Below are 23643 nucleotides of genomic sequence, written 5' to 3'. Positions count from 1 at the left end.
CTCTGCTGCTTCTATTTCCAAATGTTTGGCCTCCAGTTCAAGTCTGTTTAACTCCAGATGGATTTTTAAGTCCTCTGTAAAAAGGTTGAACTGACTATTTTCTGAGAGTTGTACGTCTCCAAGGCCAGCCTGGTTGTCCTCCTGATATCTTGTGTGATGCAGCTGTGCCCAAGGCTGCAATAATTTCTGCTTTAGTCAGGTTCCAGTCCTTTAGCCTGGCACATCTCAGCCAACTGTCTCCTTGCCAGCTTGCCATACTTCTCTTCTGACATGCTTGCCTACTCTCCCTGAGTAACTAATCTAACAAAAAAATAAAACAATTGTGATATGAAACTGCGAATGTTCATTGTATGGCTAATTGAGAGTACAAACACCTTCAGTGACCACTGTTTACAGGCTACAGGAATTAATTCTCCACACTACTGAATCCTAATATGTGGATATTCCATCACTACAAGCCAATTAATATGTGATGTGGATACCCCACCACTGCCAACCAATTAATATGTGATGTCTTGATTAGTGGGCCAGTGAAATATGGGTTCTGTTACCACACCAAGTGCTTGGATTCATTTTATAGTAAGTACTGACACTGCAGTACAGCATAAGGGAGTTGCTGCATGTCTTGAGTGTACTGTCCTTTGAATTAGATATTAACTGGTGGTTCTATCTGCCTAAGCTGGTGGTAACTCAGCTGCATGTAAAAGCTCCCATATCATTTATTAAAAAGAGCAGGGGTGCTTTATTATTATTACACTTTAATACCTAATTAACACCTATGTGGTGTGGAATGTCATGCCTCTAATTAGCCCATACACAGCTTTCATTCTTGAGTATTTTCTGAAAAATAAACTTAAAAAGCGTAAGATAAACAAAGAGAAATCGTTTATGAATGGGAAAAGCCATTAAAACAGCTCATATAGCAATGTTATCAGTAAGAAGAATTCTTTACAGTGATAATAATCAGTGCATTCACAGTCTTTCTGTAAACATTATAATCCTCACGAGCCCCAAATTATAGGTTTTGCTAAACTTCCATGAACAATTTCTCATATCTTGGGAACTGTACCATCTAGACATATATTGAACGCTTTTGTTAACCTGACATAAGGTTTCACATGACATCAATGAATTCCTCAGTGAATCCATGTTTACTGAGATATTTACTGAAATATGAGAACAATTGCTTAATTGTACAATTAGCGGTGGAAATAACACTGAGTATCTCTAAAGATGTACAACTTACAGTGCAAATATCAAAGATAGTTTTCTTTAACAACATCTAAGGTTTTACCTGATGTCATGCAGCAGTTTTTAAGTCAGTTGTGTTTTGAAATATTAAGTACATACAGAAATTCTGTTTGCTTATTTTCATATTTACAAATAACTAGCAATATCTCAGGTATAGTGTTGACACTGACAATACATTTCCCTGTCTCCCACCATGGTGTATCATACCATGCCATGCAATAACATTCAAGGCCCTCCATTATGAAAACAACAGCAATATTAAAATATGAATGTGACACATAATGATTAATTTCTCTGCTGCAGCACATTCTAAGTTAGCAATCTTAATGTCATTTTATTAATAACCCTTAACAAGGCCGAAATATGCATATCCACAGCTAGTGGCGTTTGGCTTTATTGGCCTAAAATTGTCTAGTAAAATGATGAAACAAGTCATGGGCATTCAGAATTACCATTTAGCTGAAACACCTGATGTTCATAGGGATCATTTGCATATATCCCTTGTGCCTCTCATAGAAGAGGTTTGGGACGTCACTCAGTGGAAGTTCCAGCATTTTGTTTTTACTAACCCTTTGTACTTTCTAATAAAACTTTAGTTAAGGAAGCTTGACACAAAAAGGTCTCAATGTATTAACGAACTATGGGTATGAACTGGAAATATACAGAAAAGGCTTTTTAGGCTTGAATGAGTTAACCATACATTATACTTTATTCAACTATATACACTTCATTCAAAAACATATATACTTTCCTTATACATTTACACAAAGCGTCTCCACCAAGCTTTTCCTACATCTTTTTGGCACAACCACCTTTTTATTTCGTCCATTAATTCTTCATTATCTTTTATTATTCAGCATTTCATCACACCTTCTTTCACTAAACAAAATTTTTTAGAAGCAGCACTTTATCCCACCTATCATTTCTTTTCCCCTCTGCCTAAATCTGCCGTAAAGTATCACACTCATATCAGTAAAGGACCTCCAACCAATGTTTAGGTAGAATGACAAGTTGAAATATATTTTTCAAGCACTCCTTCTGCTGTTATTTAAACCACCACCAAATCTAAAGAATCTTATAGTCGGAAGCACAATTAGACCATAACAAGACATAGTCCAAAATGGAACAAAACCTGGTGACCATCCAAAATGCAAAATATGTAACATAATTTGTGCAGCTTCCAATATAATAATTTTATAGAATAGAAGTTTTAAAGTACAAAGTTCATTTACTAGTACTTTCAAAAAAGTGGTTTATCTAATCAAATGCAGAAACTTCCAGATAGAGGATACATAGGAGGGACAAACCAGTTATTTAGTAGTATGAATGTCATGCACACAGTTAAAAATAAAATGACTGACAAGCCAGTGTCAGCACACTTTTCCCAGTCAGATCATTCTGTATCAGATATGACAGTTATGGTTCTTAAAGAAAATTTCTGCACACCTTTGGAAAGAAGAACAATGGCGATTAAGTTAATTCAGTTGTTCAACCTAACCTGGATATTGGTTTTATGAGACACTACTAACTTTTCGTTATGAGCAACTAACAGTAGACATAAATAAGGTATACTGAAGAGCAACATACGTCTTTTTTTTTTTTGCTGGTAATGCATGATTTATGATGAATTTACTCTGAATTCAGACTGATGGGTTGCTGTTGTGTCTTTCGGCTTTTCCCGGTTAGGGGTCATCACAGTGGAACTCTGGTCCGCTAATGATTGGCAGTAGATTTTTACATGCCGAGTTGCCAGCCCTGATGCACAACCTTCAATGAAGGTACGCCCATTCACGCATGTCTCCACACAGAAGATGCTCTAGCTGAGAATCGAACAGGACAACGTCTTACTGTGAGGCGACAACACTGACTGATGGGCATTTCAGAATATTAACAGTAAATATTTAGATTACTAGTGTCTGTGTTTTACCCCTGTGTTTTATTCATGACAAGAGAATAGTTAATTTCAGATAAGGCAAGATTCTGGTCAGACCAGTAGTAAACATAAACTCAACAGACAGTCTTTAACAGTATACCAAAACATTATCCTTATCTACTGTTTTGTCTGGGGTACCTTAGGCAAACATAACATCCCCATTTTCTTTTATCGCTCTCTCTCTCAGTCTCTCTCACGCCTTCTTTTTCTCAGTTAGCTAAACCACAGCCTGTGTACTGTATTAAATGCATACAACACCCATACGTCTAACCCTGTATCTTATGCTGTTGGTAGTCTCTGCCTTTCTCATCATCTTGAACTGAACATTATTGTTAATTCATATTTTCTGCTAACTAAAACATCTATCTTTTACAGAAAGCTTGTTTAGACAGACTAATAACTTAAAAATTATAACTTCTTGTTTTCCTTCTCTGTATTTAACTAATCTAACTAGACATCTCATTTTGAGATTTATTGTCTCATTAAATGCCAAAATAGTTTATATGAATGATATCTTCTATGCTTCATGAATACTAAATCTAATGTAACATGCCAAACTTAAAAAAAAAAAACTTTTTATTGCATTTAAAAGCAGAATGAATTCAACATATTCAGAACATAGCTAAGAACATATCAATACAAAGTCCATAACAAAATGTACATTATACAAACCCATTAAAGCTTATCCAAAAAATCTTTAAGCTTTAGCTATGACAAGTGTTTATGAGTAATGTTTGATGTTTTAATATAAACAGTTAATAAAACAGTCCCTAAGTATTCCAAACAATAAGCGCTTTCGGTATCTTCTTCAGATCGTAGAGATTGGGACTGGAAGTTCCTTTTTATAGTGCTGCTTCCTTTACTGTTGAGACAATCATTCAATCATCACACTGTCAATCAGCTGTTTAAACGCACCAATCCTCTTTCCTCTCAGCTGTGGGTGTTCCATTTCCTATACCTTTTGCTTTTGAGGGGTGTGACCAGTCATGAATTATTAAGCCAGACACACCTCCATGTTAGCTGATAGTTGGTCTTCTAGCTTTTAGTATAGGTTTCAGTGGAATGATGTTATTCAAGCCTGGATCAATATCAGCACGGAGGTTCACAATCCATTTACTCTCCCTGCATTCAGTAATATTTTCAATGTCACCTTTCCTTATTCCACTATATACATTCTCTATCACCTTATAAGTGAAAGAATGACCGACATTTCTTTTAGCATGCGTTGCTAAAGCATTATGTGGATCTTTATTGGTAATGTCTCTTTGATGTCTCAAAATGCGATTTTTAAACATCTGATTAGTTTTTCCTACATAGAATGCAGGGATAGTTTACAGGTAGACATGTACACCACATTGGGGGGTTATACAAGTGGCTTTGACATTAAAGGTATATTTCTTCTTTGTCCTTGGATGTTCAAATTCGTTATTACAGTCAATCAGTGGGCATGCTGTGCAGTGGCCACACTTGAATGTGCCTTTATGTCCAACGATTTTATGTTTGCTAAGCCCATCCTTTGTGCAAAGTAACTTCTTTAAATTTTTCTTATTCTTGTAGCCAAAGCATGGTGTTTCACCTACAATGTCTTTTAGCTTGGCATCCTGGGTGAGGATTGGCCAAAACTGCCTTATTATGGATTTAACTTGTGTGTTGTCTGTGCTGTAAGTTAACATCTCTCTGGTGGTTCTGTCTTCTGTCTTGTTTTTCTTTGGGATAACTTCGTGAACATTCACATCTTTTTCATTATAGCCTCTCTTTCTTAGGTTTTGTTGTAGAAACAAAATTTCCTTTTCTCTTGTCTCATCTTTGCTACATCTTTTACTTATTCTTTGTGTTTCATTTCGCATAATATTTTTAGTGACATGTTTAGAATGCATGCTGCTTTTCAACAAGTAATGATTTTTCCATGTATTTTTTCAGTGTAATTTGGTTTCCAACATGTTTTCGTTAAAAATAACATTCACATCCAAAAATGTAACTTGATTATGAGAGTGTTCTGCTGTAAAGCTTAAAAAAGTAGTAGTCCTATTTAGATATTGATGGAATGATTCAAATTGTGGTACGGTTCCTTTCCATAAAATAAAAAGATCATCCACAAATCGATCATAAAATCTGATGCATTCATACTATGGATTATTTGAGTTCAATACATGCTCCAGTTCCCAGTCTACAAGCACAAGATTTGAGTAGCTGTTCGCACAAGTGGTGCCCATGGCTACCTCCCATTTTTGCCAATAGATTGATGTACCATACACAAAATAATTATTTTCCAGTATTAAATCTAATAAAGCACAAATCCTACTGGTTTCATTAACAGTTTTTTGTGGCTTAAGATCTTTCTTACAGCTTCTACGTCTGCTTCTTTGGGAATGGAAGTGAATAAACTATTCACATCCAGGTTGGTCACAAGTAGGTGGTCATAATCCGTAATGTTATTCATGGTTTGATTTATCTTTCTTAAGTAGTCATCAGTATCCTGCAGAACTGTATCAAAATATTTTAAAATAGTTCTCAATTCTTTCTCCACAAATAGTGACATTGTTTCTGTCACCCACCCTTGTTCTGCTACTATAGGCCATAGTGGAAGGTTATGAAGGTACTTATGAATCTTAGGAAGTCCATTATTATTTGGAACAGTGGGTTTTGTGATGTTCAAAAAATTGTAAAGGTCCAGATCTACATGGCCTTCAGTCAACATATCCTGAAGTAAGGAAGACACTTTTTGTATAGTTCGATTTAACTGGATTGGTGTAACTCTATGGTATGTCTTTTCATCTTGTAACATGGTGGTCATTTTCGTCTTATACCAATTAGCATCCATAACCACTATAGTACCTCCTTTGTCTGCTGGTTTGATTACCACATTCTCATTTTGTTGTAAGTTGCATAGGGCTTGTCTTTCTTCATACGTAATGTTTCTATAATGTTTAGTATGCGTGTCCATTCTTAATTTCTCCACTGCATTATTACATAGCCGCATGAATAGTTCCACAGCAGGATGGGCTACAGGTACATATGTACTTGGTTTCCTTAAGGTTCTAACTTGTTCTGTGTTTGTGCCATAAATATTTCTTAATGTCACATTACGTCCAAAATGCTTTATGTCTATAACAAATTAATTCAGATCGGATCTTAAAGAGGGTATGAAAGTTAACCCCTTCTGTAAAACAGAAGTTTCTGCTTGGGTCAATTCATATTGAAAAATATTTACCACTATAGAATTGTTTAATTCAGTATTTTCTTTCTTTTTATGTCTTGACTGTGAGTTCGTGGGTTCTTGTAACTGGTTTTATTCAGAAAAAATGGAAGTTGTATGGTGATGGGGAGAAATGTACTCCCTTTCTTAGGAATGGTTCCTGTTTCTGAGGATGTTTCAACAATCCTATCTGACGTAGTGGCCACAGGTTTCCCTGTAATATTGGTAGATGCACTCAATGTGCCAGATGTTTGCTCCTCAGTCCCAGTATGGTTTCTAGACACAGATGTGTCATTCCTAATGGATGCAGGATGTCTGGTGCTGGGGTTAAGGTGATTTGTAGTAGATCTTATTTCCTCCCTGGACGATTCAAAGATCCGCCCTTGTTTGAAATCATTAATGTCTCTATTTAGTTTTTTTATTTTCTGATCTTTTATTTTTGATTCATACACATTGAGATTGAATTGTAATGTTTCTAATTTGTTGGTTTGATAAGTATTCAAATTCATTTTCTCTAGTTCTACTTGTTTTTCTTTGATTTGAAGGGCGAGATTGTCTTCCTCTGGTCTAAAATAATCCATGATTAGCTTCATGTATCGGAAGCTGGTCTCTACGTTTATTGCTTGCCATTTAGCTAGGAGTTCAGGATGTTGATTCCCATAGCTTGGCATGCATTTCACCCGCATTCCTCTAGGTATGACCTGATGGTGTAAACAAGCTTCCAAATGAAAATGTTGCCAAGTTAATCTTTTTAGTTTATATACTGCAAGTTCTACTTCTTGTAAAATATAATCAAAGTTGCTGTGATTTGGGATATCATAAATGTCTGATGATTCAATGCCATCAAATTGCATATGTAATAATGGATTTGCTTGTTTATCTGTTTGTTCAGCATTATTATGCCGTAGGAAATCAATGTTTAAGCCTTGTTGCAGTGGTAGCAACGTTGGCCATGTGCAAAGGAGAGGTATAAGAAATATGCATTAAAGAAAGGGTACCTCCTAATGCTAAAGTACAGCTATCAGTAACAAGTAAAAACAGTATTCAAAATGAAATGCTGCACAACAATGGCCAATGAAGTAAAGTTCTCTTGGAGAATGGGTAGTGTGGTTAAATGATATAAAATTTAAAAGTGCAACATATATAGCAAAAAACTTGGATACATTTCCAGTCTTTAATTAAATGCACTTACAAGATATTCATGATGTGAATGCAGTTATACCATAGCGAAATGATGGCTCCAAATTATCCAGTCTTATGATGGCTTCAAAGTATCCAATCTTTTTGGTCTGATATACAAAGTATCCACACTGAAGATGTAGTAGCTGCTATGTGACTGTGATGAACTGTGATAACAGCTTAACCAGTCTAACAGATCAAATAAAAGCTTCTAGCTTTAATGGCAGTTAAAATCCTTTTATTGTAGGAAAAGTTAAAATCTTCATGTCAAGTTAAAATCTTGATGTAGAATAAAACAGTCCCTATGTATTCCAAACGATAAGCGCTTTCGGTATCTTCTTCAGATCGTAGAGATTGGGACTGGAAGTTCCTTTTTATAGTGCTTGCTTCCTTTACTGTTGAGACAATCATTCAATCATCACACTGTCAATCAGCTGTTTAAACGCACCAATCCTCTTTCCTCTAAGCTGGGGGTGTTCCATTTCTTATACCTTTTGCTTTTGAGGGGTGTGACCAGTCATGAATTATTAAGCCAGACACACCTCCATGTTAGCTGATAGTTGGTCTTCTAGCTTTTAGCATAGGTTTCAGTGGAATAACATCATTCCACTGAAACCTATACTAAAAGCTAGAAGACCAACTATTGGTGTGGTTAAACAGCTGATTGACAGTGTGATGACTGAATGCAGCGTTTCATTTTGAATACTGTTTTTACTTGTCACTGATAGCTATACTTTAGCATTAGGAGGTACCCTTTCTTTATTACTTTCCACAATAATTGTTTCTACTTTCATCAGCTCTTTTATCCATGCTTTATTCTTAACAATCATTACCAAATAATCTGCATATAAGAATAATGATAACTTTACCATCTCCCTAACAACTCACATTAGCCATCTTTCTCATATCATTCTCTATCAATGCATTCATAACAAAAACAAAAAAGACTCCCACTTAATGGAAATCCCCATTTACCACCTCTTTTAACATTTATTTCTTTGCCTAGCTATCCATTAATCATTGCTAGTATTCATGTATTATCATAAAAAAGAAGTTATATACTCACCATAACATTCCATCTGTGTTGTCCATTTGCATTCTTCCTCAACAGTAGGGTCTGGATCCAACCCTCGGATCCGACTCTGTGATTATTTTAGCTGTGGCAACCAGAAAACCCTCAGAGTTCTTCCTTTACCCATAATGCACCAACCTCAGATCTTGTTTGCTGGTTGACATAAAGTAGGAAATACTAATATAATATTCTTGACAGAAGAAACCATATCTGGAGCTCAGCATGAAGGACAGTGGTGTCTTTGTAAACTTTATTCTTCCAGAAATCAACTGTAAAAAAGGTTGGGGGTTGGTGGGTGGGGAGCTGAGGAAGAATGAAAATGGACAACATACATGGAACATTATGGAAGGTATATAACTTCCTTATCTGATATTGTCAATTTTCATTCATTCCTCAACAGTTAGGACAGAGTCCCCAGCTACTTTAAATCTTGGGTGGATTCTAAGGAAGGATATTCCTGAGCACAGCTGAGCCAAAGGCTCCTCTTCCCCTTGAGACCAGATCCAGTTTCTAAATCTAAAGAGTAATAAAGGTATGAGGATTGGCCCAAGTTGCAGCTGCACATATGTTGTCCATGGAAGCCCTAGATAGAAACACTGAAGAAGTAGCCATGGACCTAGTTGAATGGGCTCTTAAAGGCTTTGGTAAGGGCAGCCCCAACTTATTGTAGACAAATGATATACAGTCCCTCAGCCATCTGGCTAAAGGTAACTTTGCAACTGATTTACCCAATACAGAATCTGCAAAGGAGACAATAACTGATCTGCCTTTCTAATTTCTTTTGTTCTATGTAAGTAGAAATGTAATTGTCTGTGAACAACCAATAAGTATAGCATATATTCACCTTTGTTTGCAAATTTAGGAAAGAAAACTAGCAGATTAATGGACTGGGTGATGTTAGATTCTGATACCACCTTAGGAAGGAAAGAACCATTGGTTCATAATGTCACTCAATCCCTATGAAAAATCAAGTAGGGAGGTTTAGAAGAAAATACTTAAAGTTCTGTAATCATTCTAGCAGAGGTAATGGTCTTCCAGGTCAGAAACTTTAGATCACATTTTGCTGCTGGTTCAAAAGGGAATGAATTAGATACTGCAGTATCGAATTTAAGTCTCATGGAGGAGTTGGATCTTTATAAGGAGGTCTCAAAAGAAGGGTACCTCTCAAGAAGGCCTTACAAAGTTTCGATGAAGCCAGGGTAGAATTCTCAAATCCAATGTGTAAATTAGAGATGGCTGCTAACTGAACTCTAAAGGTAGAGGAGATAGCTCTTTCATTATTCAGGGGATGAAAAAGGGTCAAAATGTTTCTAATGTACCCAAAAAACAAATCTCCTCCATTTACTTCTGTAAAGTTTCCTCATAGAAGCTTTATGGGAAGATAATAGTATATGATGGACAGGAGAAAAGAGTACAGGTTGTCTAGCTAGTAAAAGAAGTGGAGAAACCACCCTATCAGCTTTAGGTTTGAGATATCCAGGTGAACCATGTTTGTTGGGTGAGACAGGAGGTCTGGAATCAAATCCACAATCCAAGGTGGGAAAATTAAATCAGGCCAAAGAAAGGGTAACCAAATCCATTGAGGCCAGTAAGGTGCATTGAGGATGACTTTGCTCTTCAACTGGAAAGCTTTCTGCAGAAATTTGGGGATCAAGGGAGTTGGGGTATAGGCACAGAAGAGACTGGGACAAACTGTGTAGTACAGCATCTCTCCTTAATTCCCCCAGTGGGGGGATTAGGGCAAAGAATCTGCTGCACTTATTGTTTAGGGGAGATGCAAAGAGATCACAGCAAGGCTGGCCCCATTAGTGAAAAATCATTTCTGCCACCTTCATTTTGAGAGATCACTCATGAGGTAGTAGAATGGACCTGCTCAATTTGTCTACTATCATATTGGACTTCCTTGGAATATGAATTGCTATCAGAAAATGGTTGGATGAGATTGCCCATTGCCACACTCTGAGGGTTTCTCGACACAAGGGGAAAGATCTGATTCCTCCTTATTTGTTGATGTACCAAACCACTGACATATTGTTTGTCTGAATCACAGTGATCTCGAAAGGGAGACAGTCTTGGAATGCCTGCAATGCTAAGAGCACTGCTGTAACTTCCAGGACACTGATATTCGCGTTGGACTGTTTTCCCGAGGAAGTGCCCCCCACCACCACCACCACCAATCTGGGAACCGTCCATTGTCACTATGGCCTTGGACTGAGGGAGAATGAAAGGGCAGCATTGTAAAACTTGATCTGATCGAATCCACTGCCAAACGTATCTCTTGTATGAATGAGTGATTCTTATTTCGGCTGACATGTGTTAGTAAAGAATAGACCATTATATTGCTAACATCCACTGAAGAATTCTCATGTAAAATCTTGCTAAAGAAACTAGGACTGTAGCCACCAACACTGATCCCTAGGCTTGTAGAATCATTCAGACAAAATAAACTAAGCACTTTCGTCCCTTCAAATGACGGAACTTCATCAGAGTACCTTTGCAAAGAAACAGTAAAATTCAAAAAGACAAAAGCCCGCAAAACAAACATTGTAACTTTCAGGCTGCTACAAGTTTAAAGTGACAGTACAACTTAAAAAAGAATCACTCTTCAAGCACCCGACAGTAGAAGTTTATGTTAAAACACATCTGTTCCATTTGTTTAAAAATATTATGAGATGCCAAAAACAATAAACCGCTCATGAAAATATTTTGTGCACTATCAAACAACAGAACCAAATGGTGTTTGGAATAACAAATCCTAGAATGTTAATACCCTAAGTTTTAAAAAACAAGAAAGGCAGATTGAGTCATTGAGGCCAAATGGTCCAGTGGCATTAGTCTTAATCTGTCACGCAGCTTGTTTACAATAGAGCTGGACCTTCCACGGTCCCACTCTAGGATCCAATTCCATGATATCAATCAAGAAAACACAAAAGGAATGCCCTTCATTCCTTTGGTTGTGCCTCCACAAGGCATTACTGGTTTCCTTCTTCTTAACATCCCTCAGTGTTCACAGATTCTGTCCTTAAATGCTCTTTCAGTTTTTCCTATGTAGAAAGAAGAGCATTGTGTTGAACAAGATATATAAACTATCTTCTCCGATTTACAATTGTATCTTGAAGGGTACCTAATCCTACCATAACCTGTAAATATAATCAATTCCCCTTCACAAATAAACACCTACTTCTACCACATGTAGTGTCTTAAAGTGTCTAAGTCTACCAGGGTCAGTACATTTGTGCTTTTCCAAATAGTTATTAATATTCCTGTTGCTTCTGAATATCACAACAGGTTGTAGTCCTAGCTGGTCATAATCAGGGCAACCATTTCAAGGATTTTCTACTTATTGACCAATGCATCCTGTATCATTCTAGCCTCATGGTTATATGTAAGGATGCATCCCTTATTAAATTTATTGTCAGTAACTATACTTATCATCACCTCATTGTGAGCCCCCAGAAAGGGTTTATATATCAGATTGCTCCTTTTTTGGTTAACCTCTTGAAAAATCTTTTCCAGGAATTCAGGGGGATACCATCTATTCAATAACATGCCCTTCAAAAATAACTCCTCCTCTATAAAACACTCCTCCTCAGACAACATCCTTGCTAACTGCACCAACTGACCTTTAACCGGGGCTTTCTTTTTGTGAAGGGGTGCCAACTTTTGAAATGAAGCAGAGAACTTGAGTATGTAGGTTTTCTGTACAAAGTAAATATAAAAAACAACTGGTGTAATCACTTTTCAAATGGACAGCCAAATAATTAATTACATCAAAGGATTTAGCCATGGCAAATGTTAGAAAATAAGTAGCATTGTTGATGTAGGAAAAGAACTCATCAAGACATGATTCTGAGTCCTGCCAAAAAAATATGGTGTCTTCCAGAAAATGCCCATGAAGACTCCAACACTTGGAAAAGGAACCATCAAAGACATAATTGTGTTCCCAGTATACCAGAATAACACTTGCAAAAATGAGGGCACACATGGCCCCCACTGCAACAGATTGCACCTGTTTATGGATAGATCCTTCAGACCAAATAAAGTTAGTACTTAGCACTATTTCCGCCAAACTAGATAAACATCTGACCACCCTATCACATAAATTAGTGTACTGGGTTAAGTACAGCATGAACCACACTAAACCAGTGTCATCTGGTATAACAGAAAATAAGTCTTTTACTTATTTTATTTATTTATTTAACATTTGTTGACTGGGAAAGTACAATGTGGACACAGCCTATTTTCAGTGGAGGCCCAGGGAGAAATGCTCCAGATACATATGTCTTTGGAGTGTAGGAGGAAACCACAGTACCCAGAGGAAACCCATATGAATGCAGGGAGGACATGTAGACTCTGGACAGAAGGCACACCAGCCGAGAATCAAACTGGAGAACCTCTTGCGACAATGTTAACTGCTGCACTACTGTGCCACTTTTATGTCAACTGTGACCAAAATTAATGTATTGTCAACTATTTGCTTGGGAATCTTTTTCAGAAAATCCCATGAATCTTTGTATATATGTGCCTCATTATCCGAAACATGTTTTAACAGTGTCAATGAACATGGCCATCCCATGTGTTTTGGAGCCCTTTGCATCCAGTATTGAACATAGAGGAGGGTTACATAGGTCTTTATGAATTTTAAAGCATAAATGAATGAATTTTAGGGATCCCAAAAATCAAACGGATCTGTGGAAAGACATTCTTGATGTAATTATATTCAGCAATTGTAAGAAGCTTGTCGGGCAGTAAATCATAAATATAGTCCTGTCAATTTTTACATATTCTATATTCAACTGATTTCTGCTACTTTCTTCATACCGATCAGTAAATAACATGGCCTTCATTCTACTCACATAATCTATTTGGTTCATTCCAACCATCCTCCCCTAGTTGGGTTTCATACATCTAATTGAGTGGTTATTACTGATATCATTAAGCAAGTCTCACTCAGTGTTGGACAAATTATTTAACTTCCCTTGCGTATTACCCTTATACAATTTCCTGACATCATGGTCGCATATTTTTTCAAACAGGGAATTAGCTGGGTTAAGAGGGAGGTTAAAAACACTACACTTCTTATAAACATCATAATTAACTTAATTTACATTTTCATCATCAAACATAATACTAAAATTTAATTTTCTGGTAAACATTTTAAGGTCCACAATTGCTTTGGCCATATTACCAGATCTTAAGGGAACAAAGGTTAAGCCTCTTTCAAAAAGGAAGGCATGGTTTCATGTCAAAACCACTGAACTGAAATTGTAAATTTTAAAGTCATTTTTTCCGGTTAAAAATAATATCAGGCCCATTGTTCCTTACTAATTCCTTGCTCTCCCTCTCCACGCTTGAGGAGGCTGAAAGTTCCTGGAGTAAGATTTCTGTTGATAATAGCCCTGTGGACCTACCTGACATCCCCTTATCTGATTCCTTATCCTGTCAGACCTCCAGAGAGGCGGAAACTCCAAAGGGGCTTTGGGTACCACATTATCATGTACTTGTTCAGTTTCTAAAAAAGGCATATTGCTGTTACGGAAGTTTTAAATAGTTTTTTAGGTGCAGGATAAGCTTTCTTGTTATTATAATCAAGTCTATCACAGGTGAGCTTTTTTTTTTTTCTAATGCTTACCTCATTAAGTGTTCTCTCCACTCTGTGAAAAATAGAATCATAGTCCACGTTATGTAATTCAAAGACCAAGTCCTTTGATACATTATCATCTAGCATGGCGATTTCGGATTCCAATTGTTCCATGCTTAATTGATTGTGCCACATTAGTACCTCCATAAACTCATAGGCCTGTTTATCAAACAGATTCAAGAGGTCATGGTATAAACTAGATTCCTCCCCCAACCCAGAGGGAACTTTCCATGACCTAAGTCCTTTGGGTATAATTTTCAACATCACACATTCATGGAAATAACAGTTCTCAACTTGCAATTTACGGTACCCGATGAGTTTGTGTTCCAAGATCTTGGGCTGCTGTACACCATTGTAATCCTCATCATGGACCGATAACCCAAATACAATAGAACTGCTGAACCAACTGGTTGAATGACTACAGCTATGAGCCCCACCTGGACCACCAAGGGCTTGCCCATTAGCATTTTCATGGTTACAAGGTCTATCACTGGGGTAAACATCTGGCTGTACACAAACCAAAGGGTGAGCCCAGTTATCCAATCCTCCAGTCATCACCATAAAATCAGCTGTATTCACATTATTCGCCCCTGGTGTTAGTGAATCCAGTTTCTGCTTCATCACCTGGATGAGCTTTCAAATGCTCCAACTGTTGCTCCTGATCTTGTGTAAATAAAGCAGCCGACCTCACCACCAAGTTTCACAGCTAGGAACCACCAACCAAGCAATACAAAAACCAGGAACAAAGAGCACAAATGAATCAGTGAATGAAGCAGATGATGTAAAAGCAGTTAAAAGTACCTTTGCAAAGAAACAGTGAAATTTAAAAAGACAAAAATGACTTCAGTAGACTGAACAGCATCTCCACATTTGAGAGTTACCCTATGCCACTAGGAAAGACAATATTCTTGTGTATGTTAGCTATGATAAAGGAACACTGGCAAATTCTCTTAACAGCTTAAGCCAGAGAGAAAAACAGCCTTTTCCACCCCAATGGCATTTTTCAGTACAGATCAAGAGAAGAGCATTGAAGTACAATGGTTATAAAGCAACAATTTTAGCAGAGAAATTTTGAAGGATGCACTTCTGCCTGTTCTCCAAGGACCTCTCTCAGCTAAGAATGACATTTCTTCTCTGGGAAAATGTTGGCCAAGATTCGAGTAAGAAAACTATCCTAACCAGGGATTTGAAATGCCACCACTTTTGCCCCAGAGGTTTCTCAAGAAAGGACCCCAGGGATATCCCCAGAAAAATGAGCACAATTAGCTCTATCAGGATAAAGATATAAGAACATAAAAAAGGTAGAAGAATAACTTATACAATCCAGCCATACACTTCACCATTATGCTCCTCTGGCACATACTAGTTTCTGTACTCTGTGGAGGTGCCAATAGAGGAAAACAAGAAAGATGATGAAACTAATTCAGGGGGGTTCAAAAAGAAGGAGGCATAAGATTCCAGGAAGAAAAAGAAACAACTTTACATAGAGATTCAATTGCTATAAAGGTAGAATTAAGATAAAAGGGTAACAACGAGTTAAGGTGCATGTTTGGTGCCATGGCTGAGAGTGGTAGGCAATATTCCTACAGGACTGCAGGAACAGTTGCCCTGGTAAGGGAGCAGGACATCACTGTTCAACTAGGGGTAAATATCCTGCCTGAGGATAGGCTAGGTGCATTTCAAGACTTGTTTACAAAAGTAGGAGGTGTCTTAAACCCACAGCTCATATAGCAACATTCTGTTGAGTGCTATATGTCCAAGGCATGGATGAGACCAGAATATGCTCATAACAAAGATCTGAGCATCTGGTTACACAATTGGTCCATAGTACAGAATCTTGGCATCACTGTGGACTGGATACCAACCTGAAGGGATAAAATCTTATATTTGCATGATGCTCTGCATCTGTCTTCTATACTGGAACTAGAATCCTAACTGATAGGTTTATAAGTGTTTCCTTAAAAGTATTTAAACTAAACAAGAAGACAGGCACAGAAAAGCAGAAGGCCAACCACAGCCTCCCTCCTCAAATGATCAGAGTAGTTAATAAATTGCACAAAACAAGGAATAACAATACAAAGAAGTTGGATATGAATGTGAAGAAAGACATTTCCTAAATCAACCAGGATGAAACAAAAAATGAAAAGATAAATAAAAAAAAAACGAGTACTAATGCCCTCGGTCTAGGTAAAAAAATCCACCTGACCTCATGGCTTTGATGGAAGAATGATGCCCTAATGCTGTGGTAGTTAGAGGAATGAGCTTAACAAGAAATCATGATTTGTTTGTAAAAACACAAAGACACAATATATATAGCAGTAATGCAAAATAAATTAAAATATGAATGGCACTGCCCTGTATAAAGGGAAGTGATCAAAACAGAGTGAAAATACAGAAATAATGACGAAAAGAAACAGCGTGTCAAACAGGAGACTAAGCGGTAAGATAATCTACAAACAACTTGTATAAAGAAACATTCCTTGCAACGAGCCAAAAGATATGGAAAGAAATGAATATCTCCTGGGGTGGCAAAGAAAGGGAATGTATTATTTACAGGAGAATTCTGCATACCAGTTGTCACTGAAACACCTTGCATGCAACTGCATCTATATAAACAAACATCACTGAGAATTGTAAACGGCCACTACTAGAAACTTTGCAAAAAAGAAATCTCTGTGCTTTGGCTTTCTAAAATGTAGAAGGAGATAAAGACAGAAAAGATCTTATGAGTTGGAAGTGGGGAACCATTTTAAAGCAAGCAACCACTAAACAGTATGGTTCACAATGGGTAGAAATCAACCACCTGGGAAAAAAAACAGAAAATGAACTGTGTGAAACAAAGAGGAAGAAAAAGCAGACAATGTGCTAGAACTTCCCTCAAACAACAAGCTCATCAAATATACAAGCAACATGTGAACTATTTTAAATATTATTTTATAATCCAGAGATTATGTGCCCATAACCCCTATTTATTATAACCAGTTCTGAGACTGGTACAAGTTGGGGAAAGGTATATCCCCCCACAACACTGACCACCCTTTACATATATTAAGTCCAAATCGAGTCTGTTTCACATCAAATATTTACAGCATAGCGTTTTGTGAAAGAACATGGTACTTTGCAGATAAAATGCCACTGTAACATTAGAACTAAAAAAAATACGAAACAACACAGAAAAATAACTACAGGTACATAGGACCCAGCTGAAGAGAATATATCACAGGAAGATGTTCTGAAACGTTCTGTAGAATGCCCACAGGAAATGGAAAATAAAGAATGTACCCTCAGTTTAGAAGAAAAAGATCTGAGGACAGAGTTGCTTGATTTAATAGAGATGGACAGACATATTAAGATCAATGAAAGAAATAGATTACAGAAATTCAATAAGACCCAAAATGTTAGAAGTCTGATAAAACTAATGAACACAATAATCAAGACTGTTAATAAAAATTAATGTGATATAACAGATGTAAATAGGATATATTACTGTGCAACTAAATTAATAACAGATAAAGTCTTACCACAAAAAATACAGGGCAATAAGGGAAAGGAAGGGAAGAAATCAAATGCTGTCATGGATGTATCGACTAGAAAAAACTATAAGGCAATTTAGACAAGAAGTGTCACTGTTAGAAGAATATAGAAGAGAGGACAGATCAACAAAAATATCTAGAAAGATAGACATGATAAAACAATGCAGAGTATTAGAACAGACCACGATCTATCATGCACTATTACAAATAATAAACTAACGAAAACAGCACAGACAGAAAAACTTAGAAGATAAGCATATAAATATAAAGGAAATGAATAGCAATTCACTGATGATCCAAAAAAAATTGTGAAATAAAGCAAAAGGAATAGAAACACAACAAACAAAGAATAGACATATTTTGAAGAAATATCTCTATGAAGACCCAGTGGAACACAACAAACATGATGAACAGATAGAAGAAGTAAAAGAAACAGTAAGAAGTTCAAATGTACAGGATATGAAATGGGATGAAATTACGGCTAGAGAAATTAAAAACAAAATTAAGAAAAGCTCCTAATTGGAAGACCCCCAAGCCCAGCTGCAGTACCTAACTTCTGGTAAAAAGTATTAACATCATTGCACGAAGATATAGTCCTGAGTAAAAAATATTAATATCCATACCCCGAACACATACCAACCTGGTTAACAACAGGAAAAACAATACTCCTCCTTAAGAGTGAACCTGCAAACAATTCCAAAAAACTATAGACCAATAACTTGCTTTCCAGCTATGTATAAAATATATACTGGAATTGATGCCGATGGAGTTTATAGTCATTTAAAAGATAACTCAATTATGGCAATAGAACAAAAGGGTAACAAAAGAAAGTCATATGGAACAAAATATCATCTGTTGTTAAAGTCATAATGGAGAATTGTAAATAGGGAAAGAATGTAAGCATGGCATGGATAGAATACAAAAAAGCACGTGACAGCATCCCACATTCATGGATAAAGGAGTGCTAACAGATGTATAATACATATATATATATATATATATATATATATATATATATATATATATATATATATATATGCCACACTGATTGATTACTTTATAGTGACCATGAAACAGTGGCAAACAACTATACAACTATGCAGGTAAGCCATGCTACAGAACAATTATCCCAGGGATAAAAATTCAAAAGGGGATATTCTAGGGTGACTCTTTGTCACCGCTGCTATTTTGTCTTGTCCTTAACCCATTAAGCTGTGTACTTAACAGATTAGGTCATAGTTACAATTTGGCACCCAGACAACAGCAAAGTGCAAAGATTTCTTATATTCTTTTTGTGGATGATTTAAAACTGTATAGTTCATCAGATGAGGAGCTCAAAGCTCAACTGGAAGTAGTCAAAACTTTCTCAGATGACAAAAAATATCATTTGATCTTGATAAGTGTGCAAAAGCAACGTTTAAAGCAGGAAAGCTGCAGTACAAGCAAATATCACTTGTGATATAAAAGAAATTGAGTAGAAGAGAGTGTATAAATATGTAGGAGCTGATGAAGGATCAACCATAAAACATCAACAAATGGGAACAAAACTCTGTAAAGAATATTTTAGAAGACTAAAATTAATACTGAAAACAGCCCTGACATCTAGGAACAAAGTCCAAGCTGTAAACCAATTTGCTCTTCCTGTTCTAACTTACAGTTTTGGGGTAAATGACTAGCCCCAAAATATATCGGACCAGTTGGATAGGAAAACAAGAAAAATGCTCCACGCTCAGCAAATGATATATAAAAATCAGTCTATACCAAGATTATATATCCCCTCATTCTGAAGGAGATATATATGGGCCTCCTCGAAAATGATTACATGTATAAATATGCAATCATAGGACTGCATACATATCTGCTGGCCTTATCAGACCAAAACACAGTGAAAGTTTTGAAACAAGAAGAGGACATATCTAAGATGAATTGCCTGCTTAGTTTATCAGAAGCATACTGGTGTCAAGCAGGAATGGAAATCAAACCAGAAGCAGACAAAAATCAGGCAGCACTATCTAGTGTCCAAAAACAAAAGAATGAATATAAGGAGAAGGATCAGATGAGAAGGGAAGAAATGTGGAAAAGGCAAGTGCAAGTATAGAATGGTCCTGGAACAACCTCATGTTGATCAGGATCTGATGCAAGAATGGTTAAGCAGAGTGTAGATCAGAGTGTGTATGTACCTTTAAGAAGCTTTCCAGTGAGCTAGCATGTGTGTATAAATTCTGAGCACGTGCAAACAAGACTTTCATTTTGTTGTGAGCTGCAGAGGTGTAAGTATGTATGTATGTATGTATGTATGTATGTATAGTAGTCAGTTTGTTTACATTTTATGTTGCTGCTATCAATCCTGATGTCTTTGTATGTAATAAAGTCTATAAACAAACACCCAAGCCTCTTCAACTTGACTAGCTACACAATATGATTGACAATGTGTCAGAATAGGATCCAGAGTCAAGACTATGATGCACTCAGTTAAAGTTGGAGGAATATATAGGAGTGGATCATCCCTACTGCTCTAATGACTTGCAAAACAGGTCAGAAACGAATTACAGGTACTAAACTCTCTTAAATAATTTTTTACTCAATGAATATAAAACAAAGCACTCAGAGTACTTTAAATGAATTTCTAATTAAACAAAATGTCCAAAATTGCAACATAATGATAAAAATATTTGAAATACTCATGAAAGTGTTTGAAACAATATCCAAATTGTATAAAATGTATAAAACAAGGAAAACGACCTTATTTTTTCACTATGTGCTACTTTTTCACATTAACTAAAGCTATTTGAAATATCCAAAGGGTACAAAGTGTTTGCAAGTTTGTGTAGTATTACAGTGCAGTTATTTCACAAAATACAGCCACTTCAAAGAATATTTTACAAAGTGCAGTATTTCAAAGAGTTTATTGTGCATTTGAATGCTGTTACAAGTACCCAGTGTGTGTGCGTATTTGTATATAATTACAAGGGCCATATTTTCCATTGTGTTTAAGCATACTTTGTTGTCATGGCAGAAGGATTTTGCAGACCTGCTCCATTTGTATTTGATAATAATATTGCAGAAAATTGGAGAATGTTTGATTAAGAGTATGATATTTTCATACAGGCTGCATTTTCTGATAAAGATGCACATACAAAGACATTTACTCTGCTTAATTTAGTTGGTTTAGAAGCCATTGAAAGACATAATTCATTTGTGTATGCACCTGCTATGTATGCAGGGGAAGGGGAAAACTGCCATATAGTGGAACCGGTTGAAACAAGGGAAGACCCAGAGTGTTTAAAATGTAAATTTAGAGAAATGTGTAACTTCCAAATGAATATTGCAATGGAAAGGCACTTATTTTACACAAGAAATCAAAAGCCTGGTGAAATGTTTGCAGCATATATAACTGACTTGAGAAATAAGGTTAAAACATGCAGATTTGGTGAATTAAGGGATGAGTTGATAAAAGACAGGCTTGTGTGTGGTATTAAAGATGATGCAATGAGAAAGATTTTGCTTTGAAACAGGGATTTAACTTTTAATAAGGCCCTAGAGATTTGTCAAATATACAAATTCACAGAAAAGCAAACATGCTTACAAATGAGAATAGCTTTGGAAGGAGCTGCAACAGAGCTAATGTTGATAGTATGCAGCACGTGGTTAAAATATACAGGCCAAAGGGTGTAGTTGCCACAACCTTAACTTTAGTGGAACCCAGAACCTTTCTAGCAAATTCTAGGGCATGGTCTGTAAAGCAGACATGTTTAGCGAACCACAAGGGTGAGTCAACAAACTCAAAGCATGTGCACTCACCTGGCCTCATAGTCAACTGTTATAATTGAGGTAGAAAGCATGAGTCTAAGAGAGAAAAATGCTTAGCTTTTGGTCAGCAGTGCCACAAGTGGAAAAAGTGGAATCTTTTTCAAAGGTTTTGTAAATCAAAAGAGGTTCATTCTTTTATTAAACAAGAACATTCCAAGAGACAAGTTAATCAGTTAGAGAGCTGTGACCCTACTTTTTATGTTGATGGTGTATCTGCTCTTGGTGAAACAGTCGATGCAGTAGATCTGTAAGCAAAGATGAAGTATTTTGTACTGTTTGGATTAATGGGAGACCCATAGAGCTCAAAGTTGATTCTAGTTCTAAGTGTAATCTTAGATCAGCACAAACATTTGCTAGAGTAAAAGCTGGTGAGAATCTTGATTTGGCTAAGTGTGCGAAGCTTGCTGCTTATGGTAGTGAAGAAATTCAAACCAAAGGCTCAGTAGTGCTTTCATGTTACTCTGCTGGGAACAGCTATGACTTGCAATTTTACATGGTCAAGAGGCATGTACAGTCATTATTAGGCCTCAGAGACAGTATGAAAATGGCACTGCTTTCATTTAATGAGAAAGTCCACCATGTAAGCTTGAAAGACAATTGTTGTCATTTCATCCAGACAATTTTTTCTACCTATGCTATTCTTTTCGAAGACAAACTAGCAAACTTCCAGTTGTGTACTCCATGAAGTTAGACTCTGAAGTCAGCTCAGTCATCAGATCAGCACAGAAAGTTACAGTAGCTATGCAAAGTAGAGTCAAAGCTGAGCTAGACAGAATGGTGCAGCAAGGAGCGATTTGTCCAGTAGACCAACCAACTGAATGGGCATTCTCCATGGTAGTAGCTCATAAGAAAAGTTCTAATGATATTAGAATATGTATCGCTCCTCGAGACTTGAAAAAAACACTAATACAACCTCATCATCCTATGCATACAATCAAAGAAGTTGCTGTTCTTATGCCAAATGCCACTGTTTTTTTCTGTCTTGGATGCAAAAAGTTCATTTTGGCAAATTTTGCTTGACCAGAAATCCTCATTGTTAACCACTTTCAGTACTTCTTTTAGCAGGTACAGATTTTTGAGAATGCCATTTGGGATAAATTCTGCCAGTGAAGTCTTTTAGTGTGCAATAGAACAATTTTTTTTCAGGTTATCCATGTGCTATTATAGTAGATGACATTCCTATAGGAGGTAATAGGTTCATAGGTGGTGAAGTCCAACATGACAGAAACCTCAGGAAAGTTCTAGACCGAGGTTGTGTAGTGAATCTTAAGCTGAATCCTCAGAAGTGCAAATTCAGGCTACAAGAAGTTACTTATGTTGGACATCTGTTTACCAGTTCAGGCTTACGACCAGATCCTTCCAAGCAAACAGCAATTCTTGAGATGCCAGCTCCAGACAATGTTCAAGCCCTACAACATTTTCTTGGCATGGTTAACTATCTAGGCAAGTTCATTCCAGATTTGAGCCAACTTTCTAGAATGCTCAGAGGAATGACATGCAAAGATGTAACCTGGTCCTAGTTAGAACAACACCAAAGAGCATTTGATTCCCTGAAACATAGAATTGCCAGTCCACCTACTTTAAAATACTATGATGTTCACAAACCAGTAACTCCTTCTTGTGATGCTTCTAAATTTGGTCTTGGTACAGTCATTCTTCAAGAGGATAGACCAATAGCCTATGCATCAAGAACTCTAACCCAAACTGAGATACAGTATGCTCAGAGAGAAAAAACTCTTGGCAATTATGTTTGCATGTTCAAAGTTTCATGATTATATTTATGGCCAACCTATTCAAATTGAGACTGACCACCAACCTCTAGTTAATATTTTGAGAAAGCCTATGCACACAGCTCCTTAGAGAATGCAACGCATGATGTTGAAATTGTAAAATTATAATTTCAATCTTGTCTACACAAAAGGCAAACTTCTTTATCTTGCTGATAATTTATCCAGATTGCCCAGAAAACAATACTGAACAGCATGAAAATGACAAACCTGATTTTGAAGTCATGGAAGTGAGAATTTT

The sequence above is a fragment of the Protopterus annectens genome, chromosome 5.part1, assembly GCF_019279795.1.
Source record: "Protopterus annectens isolate FY-2018-M chromosome 5.part1, PAN1.0, whole genome shotgun sequence".
NCBI lineage: Eukaryota > Metazoa > Chordata > Ceratodontiformes > Protopteridae > Protopterus > Protopterus annectens.
Note: the sequence above shows the minus strand (reverse complement) of the source record.